General features: G+C 42.7%; 1 pseudogene; it reads right to left on the reverse strand.

Annotated features, from left to right (window-relative positions):
- Positions 1 to 27,848, reverse strand: part of LOC135524327 (cytosolic purine 5'-nucleotidase-like) — a 32,972-nt pseudogene continuing 5,124 nt past the window's right edge.

Below are 27,848 nucleotides of genomic sequence, written 5' to 3' on the forward strand. Positions count from 1 at the left end.
TGACTTATTAAGGAAGATTAGCTTTTATTGTACATATAAATGTCATTTCCCCAATGTACACATTATATAATAATTCTGGAAACAAAACGCTCTGAGGAACATCCAAGAAAATGCACGAAACAAAAAAAAACAAGTGAATGCGTGATTGTTGTCACGCTCGGTCTGCAATTGTTGAAATTTTGTATAAATGGACAAATTGTATAAATGGATGGTGGCATTAACCTGTCCGACGTGTTTCGCTCGCTCAGACATATTCACTGAAGCCGTTATAGTAAAAAATAAAAACATGTCTGAAACCAGAAAAATGCCAAAAACAAGAAGAAAAAAAAAGAATTTAAGGAACATTTCTTCAACAACATGTAAATGGAAATGCATATATTATATACAACGTTGTAAACTAAGAATCTGAAAACACTGGTTAGAAAAAAAACAAATAAACAGCAAAACCAAGGTGTTGTTGAGTAAGGTGCCATGTCTGATGCACGGGAAATACATGATCTTCAACATCGCCTATTTTTCAGCATATCGGTCTGCAAGGCTAATCTTATTATTATTATTAAGTGTACAATTGTTACCACACAGATGACATTGTAGAACTTGTGTATCCAGAGCTTTTTCTCACAGACAAACATGTTTTCTTTTCATCCACATATCAGTTGTAGCCCTAACCTAGTTCTAGCCATACCGTTATCAAACTTTGACGTAAGCTATTTGCTTACACTGGCCAGCCTTTTAGTAAGTTAGTTTACACGTATAATGCACTGTACTGCGTCTTTGCATAGAAATAAATGTCTTGTAAAGTGTTTCGACAGAAAAGGACTTCAAATTTTCCTCCCAACGACCAAGCTTTATTATGAATTCGTCAGTAATGAGACCAAAACAACGACTAATCAACCAGGTGAAGAATACAGCTGCCTCGGGTGTTTCTGTGGTACTTCCAGTTAAATCACTACTTAAAAATATACTTTTTTCAGAGAGTAATAAAATATTGAACCACTATATAGTTCCTCTGTGACAATTTTAGTAAGAGGAGAATCTGTTTTAAAGATCCCCAGTTGAACCCACATTCCCCTTTTTACTACTTGCCTCGGCAAACACCGAGTTACAAACAGACCCGCTATTGGTCTTCCCTTCATCAGCCCAATCGAAACCTCTAGCTACACAACTACATGCCTTGGAAATAAAGTGATACGTATGTTTTACATAGCATACACATATGATATTGCAGATAACCTATACATTTTTTTTTATTTAAAAACCGTACTCCATACTATCTGGGTCATGTTCATTAGGACACACAACTGAAAATGTTTAGCATTTCCGTTGCTAAACAGGAAAGTTCAACATTAACCAAGTCGGTAACATTTTCCAGTCACATTTTGTTTAAGATTCTCAACGTTTCAGTGGAATTGTGGGCCTAATCAACGATTGCAATTTCCATTTTGAAATTAAAAGGTTTGAACATGTTTGGAGACAGCAAATGCAACCCTTGTGGGAAATATTGGGGCGGCAGGGTAGCCTAGTGGTTAGAGCGTTGGGCTAGTAACCTAGTAAGTTTGAATCCCCGAGCTGACAGGGTACAAAATATGTCGTTCTGCCCCTGAACAAGGCAATTAACCCATTGTTCCTAGGCCGTCATTGAAAATAAGAATTTGTTCTTAACTGACTTGCCTTGTTAAATAAAAACCAGGTGCTTCTTTGCATCATGCAGTGTTTCTTACCCCTGTGATCAATAAAACTCCTGAATACTGTAGCTAGTCCTTCATTCATCTTCCACACTTCATAGGCCTGCTGGCGTGAGTCTACAACCTATTCCCACCAGTCAGGAGGGCACCCCTTGTCCTTTTCCCAGGCCCGCCCTAACCTCTCTGGGGGTGGTCAGACCCAAACGCCCTCTCGCCGAGGCTTGGTTCCTTGTCTGGTGCCCGTGCATCCTACACAGTACCACACGTCACAGCACCCCAGGCTGACCTGGATTTCCTTTTTCAATATCAAGGCCTACTGTAGAGAAGGCCTGGGTTCAAATACGATTCAAAATCATTTCATATACTTTATTGGGGCTTGCCTGGAGCAATGGAACCAGAAAAATGTTCACAAATGTTGAACTCTGCCCACCTGGCACTCCAAGCAGGCTAAAGTTTCTGAAACATTTTAAATGGTATTTGAACCCAGGTCTGTTCCAATAACATACTGTACTCTCTATGTTAACTGCAAATAATTACTGAGAACCACCAGACCACATTATCACACGTGGAATATGAGGGTATGGTTAGGTAGGGGTGAATATGTCAGTTCTATGCAATGAATAATAAAAACTGTTACAATGTAATATTCAAGAGAACACCTAACGAACAACTCCAAGCTTAGTAAAAAAAAAAAGGTAAAACTACTACTGCATGTTAGTTGCACAGTGTAACAATGTTGAAGGTTTCGATATCTCATATCATCCTACAGGAGAACAAAAAAAAATGTAATTGTATTTTGCATGATGAATGCTTTTTACAGTATCATGTATGAGAACAGTAATACTGGGTCACAGCCTCTCAATAGCATTAGGCCTATGTGACCGTCCACAGTTGCCATAGACCCCATCTGTACAGAGGCAGCATAATCAATACCCTGTACGCACAGTTGCCTAGAAACAACATTTCACGCATCTCAAACCGTCAGTTGAAATTAGCCACACAGAATCACAGATTACATTATGTGCACCATACTTTAAATCGACAGCACGTTTCATGTCATATCGAGCTAATATTGACAATCAGTTACCCACAATCAGACTTGTGCTTTGTGTAACCCAAAACATACACCACACTGTTCGTTAGTACAATTATGGATGCCTTGGTTACAGTCGCTCAGGACGACACAAACTCGACTTTTGATTGGCCAAGGCCGGACACACACACACACACACACACACACACACACACACACACACACACACACACACACACACACAAGCTGTGTTATGCAGGGTCACGACGGGAGGAATTATACTGCAAAAAAAATGACCAAAATAACAACCAGCGAGAAATACATTTTTTGGACCATGTTTTTGGATTGCCGTGCTGCTCGATACGCGTCAACACCAGTACAGCAAAAGGCTAGAACACTTTGTTTCATTTCAAAAGGAGAACAGCAAAACAGTATATAGAGTTTATATACAGTACTGTGCATACGGTTTGGCAAAGGCTATATTCCGTCTTAGTGCTTCACATTGAAACTACGGTGCCTGCATTATGGTAGACTATGTAAACACACACAGATAATTATTCTCCATGACCAGACACTGTAAAGTCAGTACAGAGACAAGTAGTGTTCGTAATATTTGCTTCTTGTGTGTATTCATGTATATTTGTCTGCTACAACATCCTATGCCGTAAAAACTGTTTTAGCTTCATCAACTTTTAAAAAATTGGCCAACTTCAAGTCAACCTTTTCCCATTTCATCATAAAAATCCATAGAAAAAAAACAACCATTGAAAACATAAAACTTGAAAAGGGGTGGGCACGGGGCAATGTGCTGTAGTAACATACCGTTGTCTGATCTGATTCATAAAAGCTTAATATCCTGATACATCTCTAGTATAAAAAGTAACTTAATTTCTCTCTATATAAATCTCCCATAGATACACCACAATGTCCATATCCTCTCCACCCTCATTCCAATGTATCCCACATTGACTCTTACTGTGGACTATAGAGTACATTATAGTTTATATCTTCCTAGAAGTATTTATACTCTAAAACCTCCTCAGGGAAACCTCAGAAAGGAATCAATATGGTTTTCACTCCTCTCTCTCTCTGCCTCCTCCTAGGAAGGAATCAAGCTTGGTTAGGGTCACGCCATCACACCTCCTCCCATCTACTCTTCCTCCTCCTCATCGTCATCTTCATCGTGGCAGTGGGTGATCTCCTGGGGGGTCTGGGGGAACATGTTGGGGGGTTTGATCTCACTGATGGACCGGGTTAGCTGGCTGTGGTTCTTGTTGCTACAGCACTCCAGGTCCTTGCTCTCAGTGCAGTGGCGGTTGCGTGTGGCCAGGGGGACTCGGTGTCCGTGTCGATGTGCGCGTGCTCCACCGTTGATTCGTGAGGCATCTGGGAGGAGAAGGAAGGAGAGAGAGAGAGACAGACAGAGACAGAGAAACAGACAGAGAGAGAGAGAAACAGACAGAGAGAGAGAGAGAGAGAGAAACAGACAGAGAGAGAATGTGCGAGAGAAGGTGAGAAGAGAAGTTACTACCAGAGCACTTCCAGTTGGCTAGCAGCTAGTACAGAGAGTTTCAGCTCACCAATACGTAATATAATAATGTTATTACCATGCGTTGAACTTGTTACACAGAATATTGATCACTGTGTTTATGTGATGTGCATGTTTCAGATACTGTGTCTGGTAAAGACATTTGTATTGAAATGAGAAGATTACTCATACGTACCAACTCGAATGCAAATGTCACTCTGCCTGTCAGTGTTTCAGCTAGATGGGTGCCAGACTATGTAAGGGTTCAGTCTAAGTTAAGAGTCAAGTACTGTATATTTTTTTATTAAACTAGCCAGAAATGTTGATTCATGTGCATCTATATTTTTAACCATCAATTTCTAACAATTACAGTTATCCAATTAGCAAAAGAAAAGGGCTGTATCTTACACTATTTTCTCTGCAACATTTTATTCCGTAAATGCTGCATTTCTCACTTTTTTTCCGTAAACTGTAAACAGGAATCAACAGAAGGAATTCAATACAGTGGCTCACCAGTACGTGAGCAGCTCTGAAGAGGTAGCTGAAGGGATAGTACAGGAGGTTGATGAAGGAGGCAGCGTACAGGTCAGCATAGCGCATCACCTGAGAGGCAAACAGAGTCTGTCTGGAGCCAGACCTGAACAGACTACCCATCATGCCGTAGCACATGTCCATGTCATGGGTCACTTTCTGGGGAGGGGAAAAGAACACTGGGTTTAGATACTCAGCCCGAAAGACGCTCTGACAATACTTCAAGCTCTGGTGGAAGAACGTGATGACCATTGTCAAATATTTTTTAAATGGATGGTATTGTGCTCTTGTGTTACGTGTACATGCAGACTACTTCCTGCTGACCTCTTGCCAGGTCCCCTTCTAAAAAAAAAAAAGAGGTTTCTAATACAAAATGCTAAATTCCTCGAGGAGGACAATGGAAATTCAGCGACTTGTGTTCCGGTATATCTAAGCTTTCGATGGGACGGGAGGAGGATCATAGTATTTTCAGGATTTACTTAGGGGTTGTAAAGACCATATAAGTCCACAGTTGGGAATGACTTGGTTGAAAGACAAAACTGAAACCTGTAACTATTCAGGAACACATGTGGACATATTGAATAATGTTTCTGAAGTTGCTATGGAATAGTGTAGAATCAGTACCTTGACCCTTCTCTGGAGAGCACTGATGTCAGGTCTCTCATTACTACTGCTGTCCAGATGCCTGGAGAGATGGATGAGAATGAGTAGAGGGCAAAGAGGTAGAGATAATGGGTTAGATAAAGGGCAAAGAGATAGAGAGAAGAAGGGGATTGGAAGTGAGAGAGCGTGAGAGAGAGAAGACAGTGCTAGTCACTATTATACAGAGCAAGAGGGAAGGAGACAGACAGATGACTTTCTAAATGGGCTGAAGTCTGACTGTGAAGCCGGTTATCATCAGACCGATGGGGCAAACCCTGCAGACTTTGGCCCAAGACACACACACACACGGAGCCGACGGTGACACACACCAACTCACGCACTCAAACAGTCGTTCACACACACGCCAGGTGCAGAGGCAGCCTAGAGATCGAGCAGAGGGGCGTTGTAGGGGAGCAGACGGTGCAGTACTCACTTGTAGAGCTCTGCCAAGAAAATGTCCAGGCCCTGCAATTCCTCAAATAACGCTGTAAGACAGAAGAGGAAAAAGGAGGCCAGTGTCAGTCTCAGTCACAACATATTTCCCTCCTCCCTTAATTCAGCGGTGGAGAAAGTACAGATACCACAAAAAAACTACGTAAGTAGTACTTTAAAGTTATTATTTTTTTACTTAAGTACTTTACACCACTGCCCTTAATCACAGGTGTTGGCTCACTCTTGTTCCATCTGTTGCTTTTTCACTCTCCCCCTCTATCTTCCCTGGCACGCTGTCACTCACAGGCCGTTGAGAGGTTTACGAGGGCATTTTACAGCTACAATGACACGTCACAGTTATATTTGTGTATGTGTGCCTGTGCATGAATGTCTGTGTGTGTGTGTGTGTGTCATTGCTATAGTATACACCCCTTGACTAATTAATACCCCTTGACTTTTTCCACATTTTGTTGTGTTACAGCCTAAATTTAAAATGGATTAAATTGAGATTTGGTGTCACTGGCCAACACATAATTTCCCATAATGTCAAAGTGGAATTATGTTACGACATTTTTACAAATTAATTTAAAAAATGAAAAGCTGAATTGTCTTGAGTCGATAAGAACTCCACCGCTTTCTTATGGCAAGCCTAAATAAGTTAAGATCCCTCAGTCGGCAGTGAATTCCAACTACAGATTCAACCAAAGACCAGGGAGGATTTCCAATGCCTCGCAAAGAATGGCACCTATAAAATGAAAAGGCAGACATTGAATATCCCTTTGAGCATGGTGAAACTATTAATTACACGTTGGATGGTGTATCAATACACCCAGTCACTACAAAGATACAGGCGTCCTTCCTAACTCAGTTGCCAGCGAGGAAGGAAACCGCACAGGGATTTCACCGTGAGGCCACCATGACTTTAAAACAGTTACAGAGTTGAATGGTTGTGATAGGAAAAAACTGAGGATGAATCAACAGCTTTGTAGTTACTCCACAATACTAACAAATGACAGAGTGAAAAGAAGGAAGCCTGTACAGAAGAAAAAAAATATTGAAAAATATGCATCTTGCTTGCAATAAGGCACAAAAATAAAAATAAACTTTACGTCCTGAATACAAAGTGTTACATTTGGGGCAAATCCAACACAACACGTCACTGAGTACCACTCTTCATATTTTCAAACATGGTGGTGGCTGCATCCTGTTATGGGTATGCTTGTCATCAGCAAGGACGAGGGAATGTTTTTAGCATAAGAATAAATAGAGCTAAGCACAGGCAAAATCCTAGAGGAAAACCTGGTTCAGTCTGCATTGCAACAGACACTGGGAGATAAATTCACCTTTCAGCAGGACAATAATCTAAAACACAAGACCAAATATACACTGGAGTTGCTTACCAAGATGACATTGAATGGTCCTGAGTGGCCAAGTTACAGTTCTGACTTCAAATTGCTTGAAAATATATGACAAGACTTGAAAATGGTTGTCTAGCAACGATCAACAACCAATTTAACAGAGCTTAAAGAATAATATGAAAATGTTGTACAACCCAGGTGTGCAAAGCTCTTAGAAACTTACCCAGAAAGACTCACAGCTGTAATCGCTGCCTAAGATGGTTCTAACATGTATTGACTCAGGGGTGTGAATACTTATGTAAATTAGATATTTCAGAGTTTCATTTGAAATTAAAACACAAAAATGTTTTCACTTAGTCATTATGGGGCTTTGTGTGTAGATGGGTGAGAAAAAAATATATTGAATCCAAGTTGAATTCAGTCTGTAACAACAAAATGTGGTATAAGTCAAGGAGTGCGAATACTTTCTGAACGCACTGTATGCCATTTAGCAGTCATGCTGCATACATTTTACGTACTGGTGGTCCCGGGAACCGAACCCATAATTCTGGCTTTGCAAGCACCATGCTCTACCAACTGAGCTACAGAGGACCAGTGCTCTCCAGTGTGTCCATCAGCCTATCTGTGTGTCTGCACACGTCTGTCTGGCTGCTTGCATGGAAATGTCCACCCGTCCTTTTGTGTGTGTGTGTGTGTGTGTGTGTGTGTGTGTGTGTGTGTGTGTGTGTGTGTGTGTGTGTGTGTGTGTGTGTGTGTGTGTGTGTGTGTGTGTGTGTGTGAGAGAGAGAGAGAGAGAAAGACTGCGTGCGAGACTCACAGCTCTTGTCAGTCCAGACATGCAACTCCTGGGCCAGCTCGGGGATGACGAGGAAGGTCCTCCAGCCCTGGCGTTTCTTGGACTTGAGGATGTCCCCGAAGATGTGGTCTCCGATGTAGACGATGTCCTTCCCCTTGGCCCCCAGCAGGTCACACACGATGTCAGAAGAACCTGGGCGAGAGAGAGAGAGAGAGAGAGAGAGAGAGAGAGAGAGACATATTGAAATGTAGATGTTACTGGACGTTATTGTTTGATTAAAGATTTGTACCACGTTGTTTTTCGATTCATAACATTGTTTTGTTTTTAGGGAACCCAGACCTCCCTGGAGAACAGTGAAGGTTGTTGAGAAGACTATGCTGGCTAAATAAAGGTTAACTGGGATCCATCTTGTTTCGAGGTACTCTGCTAGTTAGATGATTTGTGAAGTTGGCAGTGCTGTCTGGCTGTCTGGCGGTTCGTGCTGTGAGTCAGTGCATGTCCCTAGGTATCTTACCTCCAGAGTAGACGATGCCATGGTGCAGGGGTCCGGTGTAGGTCCCGATCTTCAGCCGCCCTGTCGCCTAACACCAGAGAACACATGGAACAGTGGCCTCACCGCAAAACAATGTCAAGTATATGTATTCATTATGGATCCCCATTAGGTTCCTGCCAAAGCAGCAGCTACTCTCCCTGGGGTTTATTATGGATCCCCATTTAGTTCCTGCCAAAGCAGCAGCTGCTCTCCCTGGGGTTTATTATGGATCCCCATTAGTTCCTGCCAAAGCAGCAGCTGCTCTCCCTGGGGTTTATTATGGATCCCCATTAGTTCCTGCCAAAGCAACAGCTGCTCTCCCTGGGGTTTATTATGGATCCCCATTAGTTCCTGCCAAAGCAGCAGCTACTCTTCCTGGGGTCCAGCAAAATGAAGGCAGTTTCTAAAATTTGAAAAACATTACATTCACAGATTTCACAACACACTGTGTGCCCTCAGGCCCCTACTCCACCACTACCACATATCTACAGTACAAAATCCATGTGTGTGTGTGTGTGTGTGTGTGTGTGTGTGTGTGTATAGTGTGCATGTTATGTGTGTGTATGCATGTGTCTGTGCCTATGTCCCTGCTGTTCCATAAGGTGTATTTATCCGTTTTGAAATCTAATTTTACTGCTTACATCAGTTACTTGATGTGGAATAGAGTTCCATGTAGTCATGGCTTTATATAGTACTGTGCACCTCCCATAGTCTGTTCTGGACTGTGAAGAGACCTCTGGTGTCATGTCTTGTGGGGTATGCATGGGTGTCCGAGCTGTGTGCCAAAGTACAAGTAGTGATGAAGTCAATCTCTACTCCACTTTGAGCCAGGAGAGATTGACATGCATATTGTTAATGTTAGCTCTCTGTGTACATCCAAGGTCCAGTCATACTGCCTTGTTCTGAGCCAATTGCAATTTTCCTAAATCCCTTTGTGTGGCACCTGACCACACGACTGAACAGTAGTCCAGGTGTGTCAAAACCAGGGCCTGTAGGACCTGCCTTGTTGATAGTGTTGTTAAGAATGCAGAGCAACACTTTATTATGGACAGACTTCTCCTCTTAGCTACTGTTGTATCAACATGTTTTGACCATTACTGTTTACAATCCAGGGTTACTCCGAGCAGATTAGTCTCCTCAACTTGCTCAAATTATAATTCTTTAGAAGTTGTACTTCACATTGTGTGACCGATTAGCTATCAGGCTACCACACTACCAGGCTACCACACTCAAAAAAAGTCTTGGCACTGTGTTCTGACAGAATCCGTTCTCCGTCTACGTGAGTGTAGAGGTGTGATTAGAGGTGTAATTACTCACTGTGTCGACTTGTCTGAGCACCGTTCCCTCTCCAAAGAACAGGGGCTTCCTGGCGTCCACCAGAATCAGGTCAAAGTAGGACTGCCACGGCCGGTGGGATGTCCCGTGCTGCAACACAACACAGATTCTGGTCAATGCGTACCGACGATAGTTAACTACATGCATCTACATAAGTTAACAAGATTTCACGTCTATAGGAGAATGCCGTGTATGAATGTTGGAATGATTCTCTTACCTTTGGGCCGTGGGGGAAGTCAAACAGGTATGTCATGATCTTCTGTGAGAAAATGTAACAACATAACGAGCCTATTAGTCATCTCATTTAAAATGTCTTTATGACTGGGACAGATACCGCAGCTAAACGCCCAAGTTCAGTACGCAAACACGTCACCCCAGTTTCATATGCAAACGTGACAATATGCCAGGACATGTTTTGTGAAGCTGTGTGCACGTTTGCTTTGCATATTAAATGTTGTTCTGCATGGATGTTGAACAAGGGAGGACGTACCTATTGTTTTGGGCTCTGAAGGATGTCTGTTACTGTGTACTGTGCATGTGAAGCGTCCATTCCTCTGTGTGTGTGTGTGTGTGTGTGTGTGTGTGTGTGTGTGTGTGTGTGTGTGTGTGTGTGTGTGTGTAAACAGTGGACCTGGGCACTTAGCGTGGTCAGTACTGTGTACTCACGTGTGTGTACTTGTAGTCACTGTTGGTGGCCAGGAACACCTTGGCTACTTCATTCATTCTACTCAGCAGGAGAGGCAGCTTAGCCTTCATGAGAGAGAACACTAAATATTACAAAGCCATTATCATACACAGTGCGTTCGTACAGGCATACAGACAGAGAGGTAAAGTAAATGTTAACTTCTCGTCAGGTTTTGAAGTCGTTGTGCCAGTGTGTTACCGTAGTATTACGACAAGTCGAGCGCTAAAGGGGCTGGTAAAATGTTAATGTGTGTACTTACGTCTCTCACTACGTACTTTTCAAGGTTCTCTACCGTCTTTTCCTTCAGGGTGCCCTGGAAGACAGGACTACCGGTAAATGGGTTGAAATACGTAGAAAAATAACAAGCTCACATCTAAACATCACATAAAATGTCTTCTTCATAATGACACTCAGTGTAAACTAATGTCATTTTCAGGGTACATACCATTAGCACGACGATAAACAGTAAATGATTGCTTCAAGATAAAGATAATCGCTTCAATACCTTGAAATGGAAGTGAAGTGAATTGAAGTGAACAAATGATTGCATTGTGATAGACTTCCTCATCGCGCTACCTTGAAGTGGACCCAGTCGACGGCATCGCGGATGTCCTGGAACATGCTCTTGAAGGACATGAAGAGGTCGCCATCTTTAAAGCCAGTCTCACAGCTGAGGTAAGGGGGGAGGAGAGGGACACACAGAGCCAGTGGACAGGCCAAGGCCAGACAGAGAGCTTTGCTTTTAAATGCTAGTAGCCATTTTCACTACATTTTTTTGTTTTGTTTTTGTTTTGCTTTTAAATGGGATAGTCTTCCCTTGTTTGAGGTGGTTTCCAGCCAAACAGGAAAGCAATCTCCCCCTAAAAGACCAACAACTCGTTTCAGAGAAGACATGCAGCCATTCCATTGCAGATCACATCATCACACAAAGAACTCATTAAAACTATCGCTAACTAATTATTGTATAATTATATTGAGACGATAGACATGATATTACATCATGCCAGATGATTAGTCATTGCAGATTCATTTAAATAATAAAAGTCATGAAATCTGAAAATATGGAATTAAGTTACTGCATGCATTCGTGGAATGATTAGTATCGAAGACCAATAATCATTCAGAGAGCTGAGTAATCCTAATAAAGTATCTTGTTTATGACACAATAAAAGGGTGGTCCTATTACTCAACCACTGGCTTATCAGGGTTAGGGCTAAAGTACTTCCTTATTGGAGGATTTTTATTGGAGATATGGACCTACCCTGTTGTCATGTTGTCTAATTGGCTTATCAAATGTTGCCATGTCATATCCAGGAATTACTTGTATATAACCCACAAGACAAATAAGGTGGGTAGTGTGACTAGGGATTCCTTACCTTGCATATCTGTCACAGTTTGAGAAGAAGTCCACGAGGCAGGCAAAGAGGTAGGTCTCTGGAGAGAGAGAGAAACTGCACTGTAAAAACAATCGAGTGTCAATAAAGTTGAGTTGAACTCCATGGCCTTGCCTCAAACTGTGCTCAGACAAAATGGAGGGCATGTCTGGGCTTGTCCCTCTTATGAATGACAGTTGAATCTAGATGGAGATAAACACATTTTTAAATAATTGAATGGCTCTGGCATGGACAGAATCTCTCCTCCTTCTACCTGGCAAGTTGAAGAGAGTGTTGAGGATATAGAAACGTTCAGTATCGTCACGCTGGATGAACTTGTTCGGGTATAGCTCCCGTATTTCAGGTCTGGGGAGAGAAGAGAAAAAGAAAATGCAACGTCAGGAGAATTTCTTGGCAGGTCGACCGGGATCTAACCTTCAAAACCCGCTCAATGATCTGGGGACAAGGGGACGTAGGGAGGACATTGCGAGAAGGTTAGGAGAGCGTTGGGTTCACCATTTACCCTCGTAGGAAATTGAAGCCGTGGACACAGACCAGGATATTGCCGTAGGCGTCCACCTTTAACAGGTTCCCATACAGGGTGTCAAACACCAGGCCTCTGAAGAAATACAGAGAAACAACATCATTCAGTCAGTTAGAATATCTAGAAATGGTTGACACATCTTTAAAAGCCCATCAGACAATCTACCTAGCTACAACCAGGACCAAATTAGAAACCCACACATCCAGGTATAAAAATAGCATTAAAACGTCCTCACCATGGCAACAACATGGCAACCATGATGTGATAGGTAATAGGTACCTGGTAATAAAGTACAGCTGGTGCCCCGTTGACATCAAAGCGTTTTCCAGTTGTAAAAAAATATATATTGCAGTATATCACCATGGCAACAACATTAACAGTACGATGTGATTGGTGGTCACCTGGTGGGGAAGGCGGGGTCGTAGACGAAGCTGAGCAGCTCCTGGGGGTAACCGATGTGGACCAGGCGCTCCACGGTCAGCTCAAAGCCCAGGGACTCATACTCTGGAGACTTGTACACTGGACAATAGGAACACAGACGTGAGCATTTAACACAAGCCGGTGTAGACTACACAGAGTCACACAGCAGCACTCCCCGATGCCTATACAGGCACGTAATTACACTGACACCATACATTTAGGAGAAGGACGTAAGGGGAAGTCAAGTCTAATGGCCTGTTTGTGAACGGACCACTCTGTAAATAGCAGCCTCCCATTTATCCTCAACCAGCCAATGTGGACCCATTCACCTCGACTAGATAACAGCATGTCAGCTACCGCAACGTGACATGATGGTGATGCAACGTGAGACAAGTATTTTTTAAATAACTCTAACCGTCAGGGTATCTGGGATACTGTTGGTAATAACATAGCCTAGCCCCACTCCCCCGAAAGTGCACACGTGCACATGCTCGGGCACACACACACCGAGCGCAGGAGCATGAATACCTTAGGATCTAATCCGTGGAGAAACAGGATCCATCGCTCAACTCTGGACTCTGATACTAATGAGGCCCGTGGAGACATTCAGACACCAAACAACCAGGCATCTCTAGGGCCCTGTTCATTCGGGCACGTGACAGAAAACAGTTTACACAGTTTTGCAACGGAAAAGGATAATAAGCCTTTCTTATTGGGCAGGTCCATTTAGTCCCCACCTGTTTGTCTGTTTGGTGCCTAATGAACACACCCCCAGGCCTGGCGAGCCAAGCCATGGATGAAGGGGAAAAGTAGAGAGGGATACAATGTCCAGGCCTGGGCCAGAGGGGCCTATCAGCCGATGAGAATGCTAACTGACATTGGAAGAAGGCTCTGTCAGATGGTATTCATATAAAGGGTGTTTTTCCACATTAGATCCAGTCATGCTGCAGGAGGGGAGGACTTGGCTGATGCTTAGAGGGAGCAGGAAGGACAATGTGGGGATCGGCTAGCTAGCGCTGAGACCCCAAACATGGAAGGAATAGGCCTGGGCAAATATGTGTCTTACTGAGTTTGTCCGTCTGTGTGTGCACGCGCGCTGACAGGACAGACAGAGAGACAGACATAGAGAGAGAGATACAGACAAAGGAGTGTGAATACCCATCTTGGAGTAATGTGTGTGTGCGCGCACATTTACCCAATTGTGTGTTCTCTCTCTCCCTCTCTGGTGAGTTCAAATCCCCTGTGGTGTTCCAGTGTCCCTGGCTGGCTAGCGAAGCAGAGGAGTGGTGGGCATCATGCCCAGTGCTGCAGCCTCGAAGAGTCGCACAGTCCTGGACCAGACTCCTCCATACAAATACCCCCACCTTTCCTCCCCTCATCCCTGCCTCCATTTCCCTAAGCTCTGTGGCTGATACAAATAAACCTATTTTAAAGAGTATTTTCCCCTCCACCACCTTCCCGATCAGCTCGCTCTTTGGTTGGCCCGGTGATGAGCAGAATTCTCTCTCTCTGCACTGTCCACTGCTGTGACCTTCAGACAGCTTTATCTTAAACACACACAGGCGTGGAAACACACGCACAGCCTATTTATGTCTGTATATATAGCACAGTCTAGTGGGGGGGTTACAAAAAAAAAAAAAAGGACAGAACTCATGAGGGGCTGCAGTGGGTCTGCGTACCTACATCCACACCCCCAACTTGCGAGCAAAACATTTCAGCGGCCCCCCCCCTCGTGACAGCAATTTTTTTTTTTTTCAGTCTGCTTTTTTTTTCAATGAATTTGTTTAATTCCTGCAATTCTACAAATTTTTCCATGGGGCGAACAGAAAAGTTTGCAGTTTTTAATATGATAACTGGCCCCAACCCGGTCGCTAATTTGGTCATGGTTACTACAAGTTTAAATAGGTGAACGCTAGACGAATTTACCAATCCATACAAAAAAAAATCCCTGACATTTCAAAATTGCACCTTGTGTGTTCTATTGTTCTAACTCTTGGGGGGTGAAATTGTTCCGTGGCCCGCCGGTGGCCCATCCCTGGTCTAGTCCATTAGATTTACTGGTCTGGGACCATGTTTAAGTTGAAATAATTTATTTGTTTACTCATAGGTGAGGGGTATACCTTACATTTGGGACGAAAGTGACCCTGGAGGGCAGTAAATTCTAGCCTGGTCACTCACTCACACCTTAAGGGGTATAATTATCAGTCAACGACTGCATCAGGAGAGGGGGATTTAATGGATCCCCAAGCTTAGTGTGTGTTTATGTTACCAAGCTATAATTTACTACTTTCCAGTGTCACTTTCATCCCAAATGTAAGCTATACCCCTCACCTATGAGTAAACAAATCGTGTGTGTGTGTGTGTGCGTGCGTGCGTGCGAGTAGGGTAGAATTTATGTAAGCTATACCCCTCACCTATGAGTAAACAAATCGTGTGTGTGTGTGTGTGTGAGAGAGTGAGTGAGTAGGGTAGAATTTATGTAAGCTATACCCCTCACCTATGAGTAAACAAATCGTGTGTGTGTGTGTGTGTGTGTGTGTGTGTGTGTGTGTGTGTGTGTGTGTGTGTGTGTGTGTGTGTGTGTGTGTGTGTGTGAGAGAGTGAGTAGGGTAGAATTTATGTAAGCTATACCCCTCACCTATGAGTAAACAAATCGTGTGTGTGTGTGTGTGTGTGAGAGAGTGAGTAGGGTAGAATTTATGTAAGCTATACCCCTCACTTAAGGGTAAACAACTTAACTCTAACTAAAATATGGTTGTCGACCTGTAAATCTATTAGACTGTGCTATATACAGATACATAAACAGCCTTCATCCCAAATGGCACCCTATTCCCGATAAAGTGCACTAATTTTGACCAGAGCCCTACGGCACCAGGTCAAAAAAAAGTGTACTGTATCGGGAATAGTGTGCCGTATGGATCGTAGCCATAGCTTATGACATATGAAGTGTCTTCTGTACAACTTCCTGGTTGCTAATCATAGGCCTAAGTAATTATAAATTATATAGCCGTATCGGAGGTGGGTCCAGACATCGCTGTCACTCAGACAGCAATATCTTTATTAGACAGCAACACCTTGTCAAAATAACATAAATTAACATGAGCACTGTTAGTAGCTTGGGCTCCGCTCTGCCAAAGGCTAAGAGTTAGCATAGCATCGTCTAGCTTATTCCAAAACGAATGGCTTTCAGGCTAATTACCAAGCTACAATAGAACAGTGAAAAATAACCCCGTGCCCCATAGAACTAACAGGTCGACAGTGTGGCTCCAGTGTCATTTGAGCTTCTCAGAACAGTGGAGTCTCTCACTAGGTTGTTTTCAGAACAGTGTGTGTGTGTGTGTGTGTGTGTGTGTACAGTGTGTCTGTGTCATTTGAACTACAGTACAGTGAAGCCTCTCTATGTTGTGTTTTCAGAACAGCGAGTCGTCGAGGACAGATGTGTCAGCCAGCGTCACCGGGGGCATCTAGTTACCACGGTAATTTGCTAGAGGCGAGTGGGCAGGGACAGTGTTAGGCCAGACAGAGCTGTCATCAGTGGATGATTTCACGACCTTTGATATAAACCACAGTTAATAACGGATGACCTATCATCGAAGGGCATGGTTCAACTAATGCCCTTTTCTTTTATCAGGCATCGTGATCTTGATGTGGAAATACTGTATCGTAGTGACATGGATAGACGGGAGGACATTTGATCTCCTCTGTGTGACACAAAGCTATTGACAGAAGGCCTATATATCATAGAGGAACATGGTTCAACACTGACCAGAGATCACGGTCCTAACACGAACGTATAGGACCACCGACTGGTTATGGTCTATTTACGGTCAGAGGATTTGTTGTACATTTAACCATGCTGTATGAAAACAAATTGTGGACAACTCCTAACAGCCCTCTTTAAATCCTCACTAGAAACAGAAACCAATGTATAGCCTACCTGCTGCCGTGAGAAGTCGTCCCAGTGAGGGGTCTGACTCCTCAGGCGTCAAGTCCTATCACCATTGGTCAAGACGCTATCTCACTAGCTAAACGTGCTTCAGTGACTCAGCTAAATGGAGGGTTGGTAATTCATCTATAAATACAGTGTGTGTGTGTGTGTGTGTGTGTGTGTGTGACTTTGAGGAGGGGGTCATCTGTAGGGAAAGGGGATCGCTTGTACTCGCAAACACACAGCCCATATCCCATTTCCATCATCTGAGGGCAGATTTTACAGACGCTCAACTGTTGACATGTAGCCTTTTTATACGGGACGGCCCATAACCAAGTGATGATGTTTACAAGATGCCAGGGCTATCGTATGGCTTCACTCAACGCTCGAGTTGCGACCGCAGGAACGGGCTCAGCCTCCTGCCGGTCACTGGGGAGAACCTCATCTAGGGTTCTGGTGCGCCTTGCGGTTACAATCGGGCACGGACTCATGTCAACGCCATCATCTAGACATTGTGTCAAGTGATGTCCCCTAACTGACTTTAGCATTCATGTGGTTGACAGTCAGGTTACAGACAACCTATTGTTACTTAGAAAACTATTAGAGTATTAGTGCTACTTTTTTTTTTTTTTTTTTTTTTACTTTTACTTACTGAAATACAGAGAAACTGTACTAGTGTTAATATTTAGAAAGTGAGTATAGTCTTAGCCATTCACTTGAGGTCAAAGAGTTTTGTTGTTTGCATATTCCAATGACAGAAGAGACGAAAAACAATACATCTAAACTGACATTAAATCAGATTACAGATTCAGTTAACGCATTTCCCTCCGTTACAGTATCCTTCTGAAGAACTCATCACCTTTTTCCATCATCGCTGTACCCCAAGAAACCTACACCTCCCCTGCCCTTCTACCCACCACCCCTAGTCCCCAGTGAGTCTGGTCTGGGCTTATCGAATGACATGTGAGCCCCTGTTCTGAACCGGTGTACTTTGTCAACAAACACTGAAAGAGAAATCAATATGGCCGACGACTAGTTGCTATGCCAACCAAACTAGAGTTGAGCCTACATTGTAAAGTAGTGAAGGTGGGTTGAAGCCCCCCCCCACACACACACACACACACACACACACACACACACACACACACACACACACAGTAAAGAAGTGTTGACGGCCAGGGCAGCGACTGTAGTGCACTTACCGGCTAGAGTGTAATCCATATCGAAGCCAAAACATTTAATCTTCTCCATGGCCAAGCTTCTGTTTACAAAAACTCTAAAAAAAAAGGGAGGAAACAGAAGGATAGAATCAGAAGAGTGATTTTGAGAGACATACAGTGGGGCCAAAAAGTATTTAGTCAGCCACCAATTGTGCAAGTTCTCCCACTTAAAAAGATGAGGCCTGTAAATTTCATCATAGGTACACTTCAACTATGACAGACAAAATGAGAAAAAAAAATCCAGAAAAATCACATTTTTTCTTTGCAAATTATGGTGGAAAATAAGTAATTGGTCACCTACAAACAAGCAAGATTTCTGGCTCTCACAGACCTGTAACTTCCTCTTTAAGAGGCTCATTTGTCCTCCACTCATTACCTGTATTAATGGCACCTGTTTGAACTGGTTATCAGTATAAAAAAGACACCTGTCCACAACCTCAAACAGTCACACTCCAAACTCTACTATGGCCAAGACCAAAGAGCTGTCAAAGGACACCAGAAACAAAAATTGTAGACCTGCACCAGGTGGGGAAGACTGAATCTGCAATAGGTAAGCAGCTTGGTTTGAAGAAATCAACTGTGGGAGCAATTATTAGGAAATGGAAGACATACAAGACCACTGATAATCTCCCTCGATCTGGGGCTCCACGCAAGATCTCACCACGTGGGGTCAAAATGATCACAAGAACGGTGAGCAAAAATCCCAGAACCACACGGGGGAACCTAGTGAATGACCTGCATAGAGCTGGGACCAAAGTAACAAAGCCTACCATCAGTAACACACCACCGCCAGGGACTCAAATCCTGCAGTGCCAGACGTGTCCCCCTGCTTAAGCCAGTACATGTCCAGGCCCGTCTGAAGTTTGCTAGAGAGCATTTGGATGATCCAGAAGAAGATTGGGAGAATGTCATATGGTCAGATGAAACCAAAATATAACTTTTTGGTAAAACTCTACTCGTCATGTTTGGAGGACAAAGAATGCTGAGTTGCATCCAAAGAACACCATACCTACTGTGAAGCATGGGGGGGAAACATCATGCTTTGGGGCTGTTTTTCTGCAAAGGGACCAGGACGACTGATCCGTGTAAAGGCAAGACTGAATGGGGCCATGTATCGTGAGATTTTGAGTGAAAACCTCCTTCCATCAGCAAGGGCATTGAAGATGAAACGTGGCTGGGTCTTTCAGCATGACAATGATCCCAAACACACCACCCGGGCAACGAAGGAGTGGCTTCGTAAGAAGCATTTCAAGGTCCTGGAGTGGCCTAGCCAGTCTCCAGATCTCAACCCCATAGAACATCTTTGGAGGGAGTTGAAAGTCCGTGTTGCCCAGCAACAGCCCCAAAACATCACTGCTCGAGAGGAGATCTGCATGGAGGAATGGGCCAAAATACCAGCAACAGTGTGTGAAAACCTTGTGAAGACTTACAGAAACCGTTTGACCTCTGTCATTGCCAACAAAGGGTATATAACAAAGTATTTAGATAAACTTTGGTTATTGACCAAATACTTATTTTCCACCATAATGTGCAAATAAATTCATTAAAAATCCTACACTCTCATATTTTTAAGTGGGAGAACTTGCACAATTGGTGGCTGACTAAATACTTTTTTGCCCCACTGTACAAGAGAGTTCTACCTCTGTGTGCAAGGAGAACATTAGGATAAATTGCCTCTCACAGAAGAAGAATGAGCAGAGGTATTTTTGGGATTAAATCATATGTTAGCCATCCAGTGATGGGTTAGGGTTCTCGTTTTGTGTGGTTCTCGTTTTGAAATATAGCCTAACAAACATCTACAATTGATATGCATGGCCTCTAAACAGACATTAGAAACAATCTGGCACAGACAATGAAGTCAGTAAGCTCCTATTTTCTCTAGCCTTACAAGGCACGTTCCCACATGCCTTAAAATAGGAATTTGAGTATTAGACAGGTAGACTCGCTGTCTGAGCTTTTTAATCTTTTAAAATGCATTATTAGCCCTTAGACAGTGCATTGCTTCCTGCAGGGTAGGTTCACAAGTGCACACTATAGCAAAACATTTAGAAATGGACAACAAAAATGAGCCTTTATTGGACACGTTCCATCCCTGTTTCAGTCCGTTTGGTACCTAATGAACATGACTCTCCATTCTGCATAGACAGCATGTTTACGGTGGCACCTCAACTAGCTCAACTGTTCCCGGTGTTAAATCTGAAAGCACGGTAGGGGGGGTCTGCATGGCCGGAGTGGTCGGCATTGTTGACATATCCTGCCTGACACTCTGATCCAGCCATCTCCAGTGGCAGGCCAGGCAGCTCCAGTGGCAGACCAGGCAGCTGGGCAGCTACCACAAAACAACTTATACTGCAAAGTAACTTGTATTAAATACACATAGAATTTCGCAATTTCTTTATAAATATGTTGGTATTCAAAAAAAGGTCTCCAGATGTTTTCACACACAAATCAACGTAACTCATCTAGCCATTTGTTTTATATCTCATACAACTAGTAAATCCAGTTCAACAACTACATATCTGTTAATGAGATTGAAAACATGTCGTCAGGCATTCCACAAACCGGTTTTTCTTTGCTCCGAAACAGTCAATCCACATCTATGACACAATCCTCATTTCCACACTACCCTAACACTACTCAGGGAAATAGTAGGTCCCGAATGATACCAGTATCGCAATACTCGTTAGTATTATGGCAAAAATAAATAAATAAACAGATTTAATTTCTTTACAAAAAAAAGTCCTATTGTTGCTAACAGACATCATGTTGTCATCAAGTCACATTAACATATTTTGCAAGCTATAGAACACAATATTTAAATACAGCAGGTTTTTAAAAGGAGCAAAGAATTGTCTGCTTTGTGTTTTCATTTTTACCATGGAAAACATATTCACTAGAGATCGAATACTCATACTAACCACACTAATGTACTATTTGTGACTTAAATTGAGTATGTAGTGTGCTTACTGGTCATAGTATGCATATAGTTAGTATGCCAAAAGTTCCGGAAGTCATACTAAAAATCACCAAAATATGAAGTATACAAGCAGTGGACACTATTTCCGAGCTTTTAGGGCCCATAATGCAAAATGGGCGTGGCTTCACAACGTTTTCCAAAAATATGCAGCTAAAGTACAACGAGAAAGGATACAAATTCATTGCTTTCACTAATTAAGACAAATGTTAAGAAAATGTTGAGCAATGTAATAAAGTAATGACTTTTAAAATAAGTTACATTTCACATTATGTTGGCTGACAGCTAGCTACCGTCCTAAAGTTAGTTGGCTACTTTCTTAGCTATGTGGTTTAGTCATTGTGCATTCTCAACGGGCATTGCTAATTCTGTCTATCTACTCCGACTTCAGAGCACTCTCGTCTCGTCAGAGGGCGCATTGTAAATTCACGTTGGCTATATTCTCCAATTTCAGAGCACTCTAGTCTGAGTGTGACAGAGCGCAGAATAACTGATGAATTTATGAACGCTCAACATTGAATATGGCCGGTGTCAAACGTTGGCTTAAAAAAGCGTAATTAAAATGTTGCCAGCCGCACAGTTACAGTCACCAACGCTCTGGATAACCAGCTCTACTAGGGCGAGTAAAATAAGGTAACCAGATTTCTGAAATGAAAACCGGGGACATTTCCAGTTCGGCGGTCAATAAATAATTAAAATATCCAATGTTATTATCTATTAAATAAAAAATAGGTACAATTCCGGTTCCATGTATTTAGTCTAACAGGCACACTGTGATAGAGAAAACAACTATATTACAGAAACACTACAGACAAGACAGAGCTGTCCGATCTGAACAGCCGTTCTGCTAGAATAAGAGCAGAAGTGAACATGAGCAAAAATGAAGAAAAAAAACAGACAATAGTATGTGTGAAATAAGATGCTGATGAGATTGGTAACTACATAATATACTTATACCAACCTAATCTGTATATTTCTCAGAAGAATGCATCTTATTCAAGATTGCTGTGTGTTTGGCCAGCTTCTCCATGAACTCCTGGCAGGGGAGGTTAAAGTTGGTCTTCACAATAAGTGTGGCCTTGATGGTAGGAACAATTAACCTATTTCTTGCTGCTGTCCATAGATCATTCATTTGGGAGAACACTCTCTCGACTGGTGCATTACCTCCAGGTAAGCACATGACAACAGACGCTAATCTAGGTTAGTGTGTGGGATGTCGTTCTCTTTGAAGTGAGTAACCACCGTGCTCCATCTGACTAAGCGGTGTCTCCGATGTTTTCCATTCTTCAAGCGATCCCCCCTTTAGGAACTCTTGCAGGCCAGTAACTTCGTCACACAATGCATCCTCATTGATGGTCACATTGGGGCATTATTCCTGCAGTGTGCCTGCTGCCTTCTGGATCTCTTCACGCTGAGGTTGCCTTTTTAAAAAGGAGACAATGTAAATCTTTTAGATTATCTGTGTGCCTTTCCCATGCTTGCAAGTAGTTCACAGTGAATAATTATTGGGATGTTTTGAGAAAGCTCTCTTTAAACATGGCTCCATTGTCCTCTAGCTCTCTCAGAAGTCCTCTGACCAAAACTGGAATGAAGTTGTCATCACAACTTAGTCAATTTTGCCTCAACGTTTCTCAGAATTGCAGTGGACTCCACAGCACAGTGGTCCTGGCCTCCAAGCATCTTGATCGTGTCACTGAATACGGTCAAGTTTCCATGGACAAAGTCCAGCCAAAGTTCAGTCAGTGGATCTTCGAACATTGTTCGTAGGACAACAGGGCATTTGTCTTCGGAAAGAAAAAAAAGGATTTCAATGGCACATACCTTTTGATCACTCTTTCTAGAGCAGGGAGCATAGACATCCAGCAAACATAGCTGTGTCCTAAAACGTTATGGTACTTCTGGCCAACAAACTCACAAAAGCCCTTCAGTCTTTCTACTCTGATGGTGAAAATATGAACATATTCAAATATCTTTGTGAGCAGGAACTCAACATCATATCCAAAGCTGATGTGGGCAGGAAAACCTAAGCCAATCACCTCCCGCTGCAGAGCATTTTTTACTTTGGTATGGACATTGACCCTCAACCAGCCTATTCAGTCGTCAGAGAATGTTTTCCAGGTTACATTTTTGGATGACCACCAGGACCTCAGCTGCAATTTCCTCTGCTGTTTCTCCATTCAATTCAACAAAATGTGCTGCCATCATATATCTTACTATATCTGACTACAATTGGCAGCAGCTTTACATGTCCATGATTGGACGCATCAATGGACAGGGGCATAAATTCAACCTGGTCTAGGTCCTGTGTTACCAAAGTAGTTGCCCATGTTACTAATGCGCTACTCACTATGGCGTCACATTTTGTCCTAGCATATGTAAACTTTGGCTCATAAAGCTTCCGTGTCAGTTGTGCTGTGCAGTCCATAGATCTGTAACTATGATTGTGTCGCATAGTGTGGTATGCAAAGACACCCTCCTGCACAGCTAAACCATATTCTTCTTGGGAAGGCTCTACCTTCTTGAAGAATGTGGTGACAGAGGGCAAACCAACACGGCCAATCAGAGAGGCTTTATGCTTTTTTTGCCTGCTGATGTTCTACAACTGCCGTTCTTCTCTGGCTGCCAATTGAAAGAGAGGATGCAGTGAACCATTCTATCGTTTTGACCTGAGCGTATTAAATGGAAATTCTCTCATCATTTTTATCATAAAGAGTGCATTTCCGTTTTTTGGAAAGAGTCATTGTATCTCCTCTGTCTGCTCTTCTTCACTCTCCTTGTGCCACTCTTAATTACTCTCTTAACTTTTTCATTATCCTCCAATCTTTCTCCTCCTCTTTTCTTCACTAGTCTTCCTTTCCTTCTTTCCAACTGACTCTCCTACACTCTCCTTGCATCACTACCTTCATGTGTCCTTCTCCTTCCTCTCCAATCTGTATTAATAAATAGCATACTATTAGATAACCAAAGTATTTTAACAGATTCCCATTGCTTGCCTCGTGTTTGCATTTGATCTCAAAAACATTGTTTGGAATAATAAATTGGCAGGCTCTGTAATCATATCTTTACCTTTCCTCCTCTGTCTCCTTCATTCTTCTTTCCTATGCAGTCTTCCTCCTCTCCTTCCTCCCCACTTCTAATGCTATCCATGAACATTTCTAAATACATTTTCACACTACTTATTATAATGCCAAACCACTAAAATTGTAATCTACAAAAATATTATCAGAATAAATTGTGCATTCATTTAATACAATCATATTTTCAAAATAGCCCATTCACTGCATGTTTACACGTGAACGTTTTTTAACCTAGCTACCATAACAGTAGCTAGCTAACCTAGCTAGCTAACTTAGTCTACATAGCTAACGTAAGCTAGCATAACCTATTTAAAACCTTATAGAGCAGATCATCTATCTATATAATAAATTGTGACATTATAACATCACTAGCTAGTATCTCAAACGAGTGTAACTTACCTGGCTTGAAAAGACGTTTGTGGGGATGTTGTGGATTCACTTGATACTTGCTAGCTTCTGGCCGAGTTTTCCACAGCAGTTCTCTCTAAAACTATCGCGAGCAAGTAGTTTGTAGAAGAAGAAGAGTGAATGAAGCTGCTATAGCGAGAAGCCCCCCCCCCTGTTGGCCTAAACAAGCACAACGCGATTTGGATGTCAACCCATAGGCTCTGTCTTTCTTGCCAAGTAAAATATTTCACTTTGCAGTCTGTTTTTAACGCACATTTAAATAACGGGGACATTTCCGGGGACAGCTCCAGCCGAGGACAGGCAACCAAAAATGAGGACTGTCCCCGGTGAACGGGGACATCTGGTCACCCTAGAGTAAAATGACACCATTTGTGTCTGGAAGTAGCTAACAAGCTAGCTAACGTTAGCCAGTTAGCTTGGGTGCTTGACTGCCGTTGTGAGGTCAGAACGCTCAGATCAACCCTACTCCTCGACCAGAGAGTCCAGTGTGTGCGCTCTGAACGCTCCAAGAGCGAAACGTTCTGAATTTACAAACGCTCCAGATTGAAATTATGAACACACCCGAAATCGTAAAAGGTCTAGCTAGTCATTTGTTATGCTAACAAGCTAGCAAGAGGTTGCATAGCAACAGCATCAACTTCCGGTAGACAGGCAAAGCACTAGTACACTCAACTGAAAGGATACAGTTATTTTACAGTATACTAAATATAACTAATAGTATGTAGTATATACACTCATTAAGTACGTAGTATACAGTATGTTAATATGGGTATTTGAACACAGCTATTATGATACTGCTATCGTCACGGACCTCGGAAATAGACCATAATACATTCAGGAATTATCCAATATTTTGCCATTACCTTGCTGCAGCTCCATACTGAACCAGCTTCCACTGAGAGTTAAGCCCGGCGGCAGACATACGATGCATTCTGTGTCGTGACTAACAGTGTACTAGCCTGCGCTCTGGCCTTGCCTGCTTACATAATGCTATTCCAACTCCAGCCCAGAAACAAAAAGAGCCCACTCTCTTTGCTTCCTTGCCATTCAATTTCTGCCGTGTTGCAAAAATTATTGTTGCCATTCTGCATCATTCTCTGTTATTGTTGTTGTTGTTTGTGGTGCCCGTTTGTCACTAGTGTTGTTGGTTGGAGGGAGTTGTTTGCTCTAGCCCTCAAAGACATCCAGAACAATCCATCAGGTGGAACAGCAACAAACTCAGTGCCTCCCAGGCCCTAAGCCACTGCAGCTAGGCTACTCTACAGTACTAAGGCTCAAGCCTGTATTCGCAAAGAGTCATAGTGTACTAGGATCTTTAACTCAGAAGAATTTCATCAGAAATAGCCAATTACCTAATATGGATGATACGATTACAATGTCAGAGCACTGGATGTTAGGTAGACCTACTACTGACACTAAGCTGTAGCTTACAGCCGAGGTCTCTCTAGGCTAACTGATAACAATCGTCTGGAATGTGAGTAGCCCTAAGAAGGACCTACTGTATTCTCAGCATTGAGTACAAAGCGGAGTCTTGAAGTAATGGGTAGATTACTGGGGGTTCTCCTTGGTCCAGTCCCCCTATGAACAGGTTAAACGGTCAAACTCTAGGTGTACAGTTCAGGCCCTCCTTCTGCAAATAGACCAAGGTGTTCTGGGGCTATTAGCACTGAGGTGAATGTGAGTGGGAGTCATAAATTTTGCCCAAGTGTGCGAGTACTCTTCTCCCTACTATTGACAAAGAGTGACGGTGGGGGACAGCCCACTTTGGCCTGATGACCGGGCCTCAAATAGACTGAATGTGTGGGCCGGCCTCCCATACTAGCCTACCATTACCTGATTGTCTGGTTGTCGCCTCTGTGGTCTGACTGAGGGATTCACTTTTAGGTGCAGTCGGCGTAGAAATAGATTTACTAGAACGGGTAAATCCCCTCAAGAGCACAGTGATTCTATTTCTATGTAGTCTATTTCTATCTCTAAGAGTGAATCCCTAGCTTAGGCAGACCACAGCGTGTGACAATCAGGCAGATTTGTGCCTTATCTTATGGAAACAGTACATTGAACCTACCGTGAAAGAGTTTATCTAAGTCTAACAGACTCTTCTCTGTGAGACTAACAAAGGGTGTTAGCCTTACTGACTGAGTGGATTGTTTCATTGTATGGTTTCATCAACCTCTCCGCAAAGATAATCTTTCTGTAAAGGTTGCTGATGGGGTTTTTTTTTATCTGCAAAGCTTGTTTAACTAAGCCCGACATTTCAACAAAAAAGTGTTGTTAGATGTACATAAATGTATCAACCCCTTTCAAAACGAGCAAAACAACCAGGTAGTAACAGTTCAATGCTGTTGTCGTGAGGGGCTTTGCTTACAGACTTCCTTACAGATGCCAGAGTGCCAGAGAACGCAGATAGACCCAACAGTGACAGTGACAGAAAAGTGACAGCTTTAGTGGCACTGTAATGTCCATAGGTTATGTAACCATTTGAAATAAAATGCCATTAAGCCGCACGCGCACACACACAATGTCTCTTTGATGAAGTTAAACGTTGGACAAGCGGCTGTTTATCTCACTCACGTGGAGCCGGCATTCCTGCTCACTGCCATTGTCTAACATTAAGGCCAGCTAACCAGCATGCACGGCCAAAGGCTTCTTTCCTGTCATGAGATACAATGCATTTAGGGCTCATCTATTTTAGGGTCCCCATTATCAGTTATAAAACTAAGTGACTGTCAAACCATTGTAACTTATTTTACGACCGGGCACCACTTTAGCCTATATTTAACGAATTAGAGGACTAGTTTATCAAGTTAGGACATAGAGAGAGGTTATTTGACCGCTGCACGCAGCTAGTGTAGGACCCCTCACACACACACACACACACACACACACACACACACACACACTAGAGCTAGGATGATGAACCGAAAATGATCGACAGACATTTTGCTGATATCTTTCATTACGATAAGTAGCCTATAGTAGAGGAATGTGAAGTTTGAAATGAAATAAGTTTGCTAATATAATATGGATGTTTGTTAATGACAATTGATGGCTACAACCATCAAACAGGTACGAGTCGTTTAAAGGATCATTTTAAAAACCTGTGGTGTACATTCATGTTGTAAATTTATCGTTCTCGCCTAAATTCAGGCAATTTATTGCAATATGGATTTTTTTTTCCATATCGCCCACCTCTAACACACACATCACATGTCAGTATTGAGAAAATACACGTGTTTCAGTCGAACAGGATGTTGGTATAACGGTTATGAGGTTCCAAGGAAGACGCTTCAGACAGGAAGTATTAGATTAAAACCACAGAGACTTCAGAACTGAACGGGTGTAAAACA

The sequence above is a fragment of the Oncorhynchus masou genome, chromosome 4 (assembly GCF_036934945.1).
Source record: "Oncorhynchus masou masou isolate Uvic2021 chromosome 4, UVic_Omas_1.1, whole genome shotgun sequence".
Taxonomy (NCBI): Eukaryota; Metazoa; Chordata; class Actinopteri; order Salmoniformes; family Salmonidae; genus Oncorhynchus; species Oncorhynchus masou.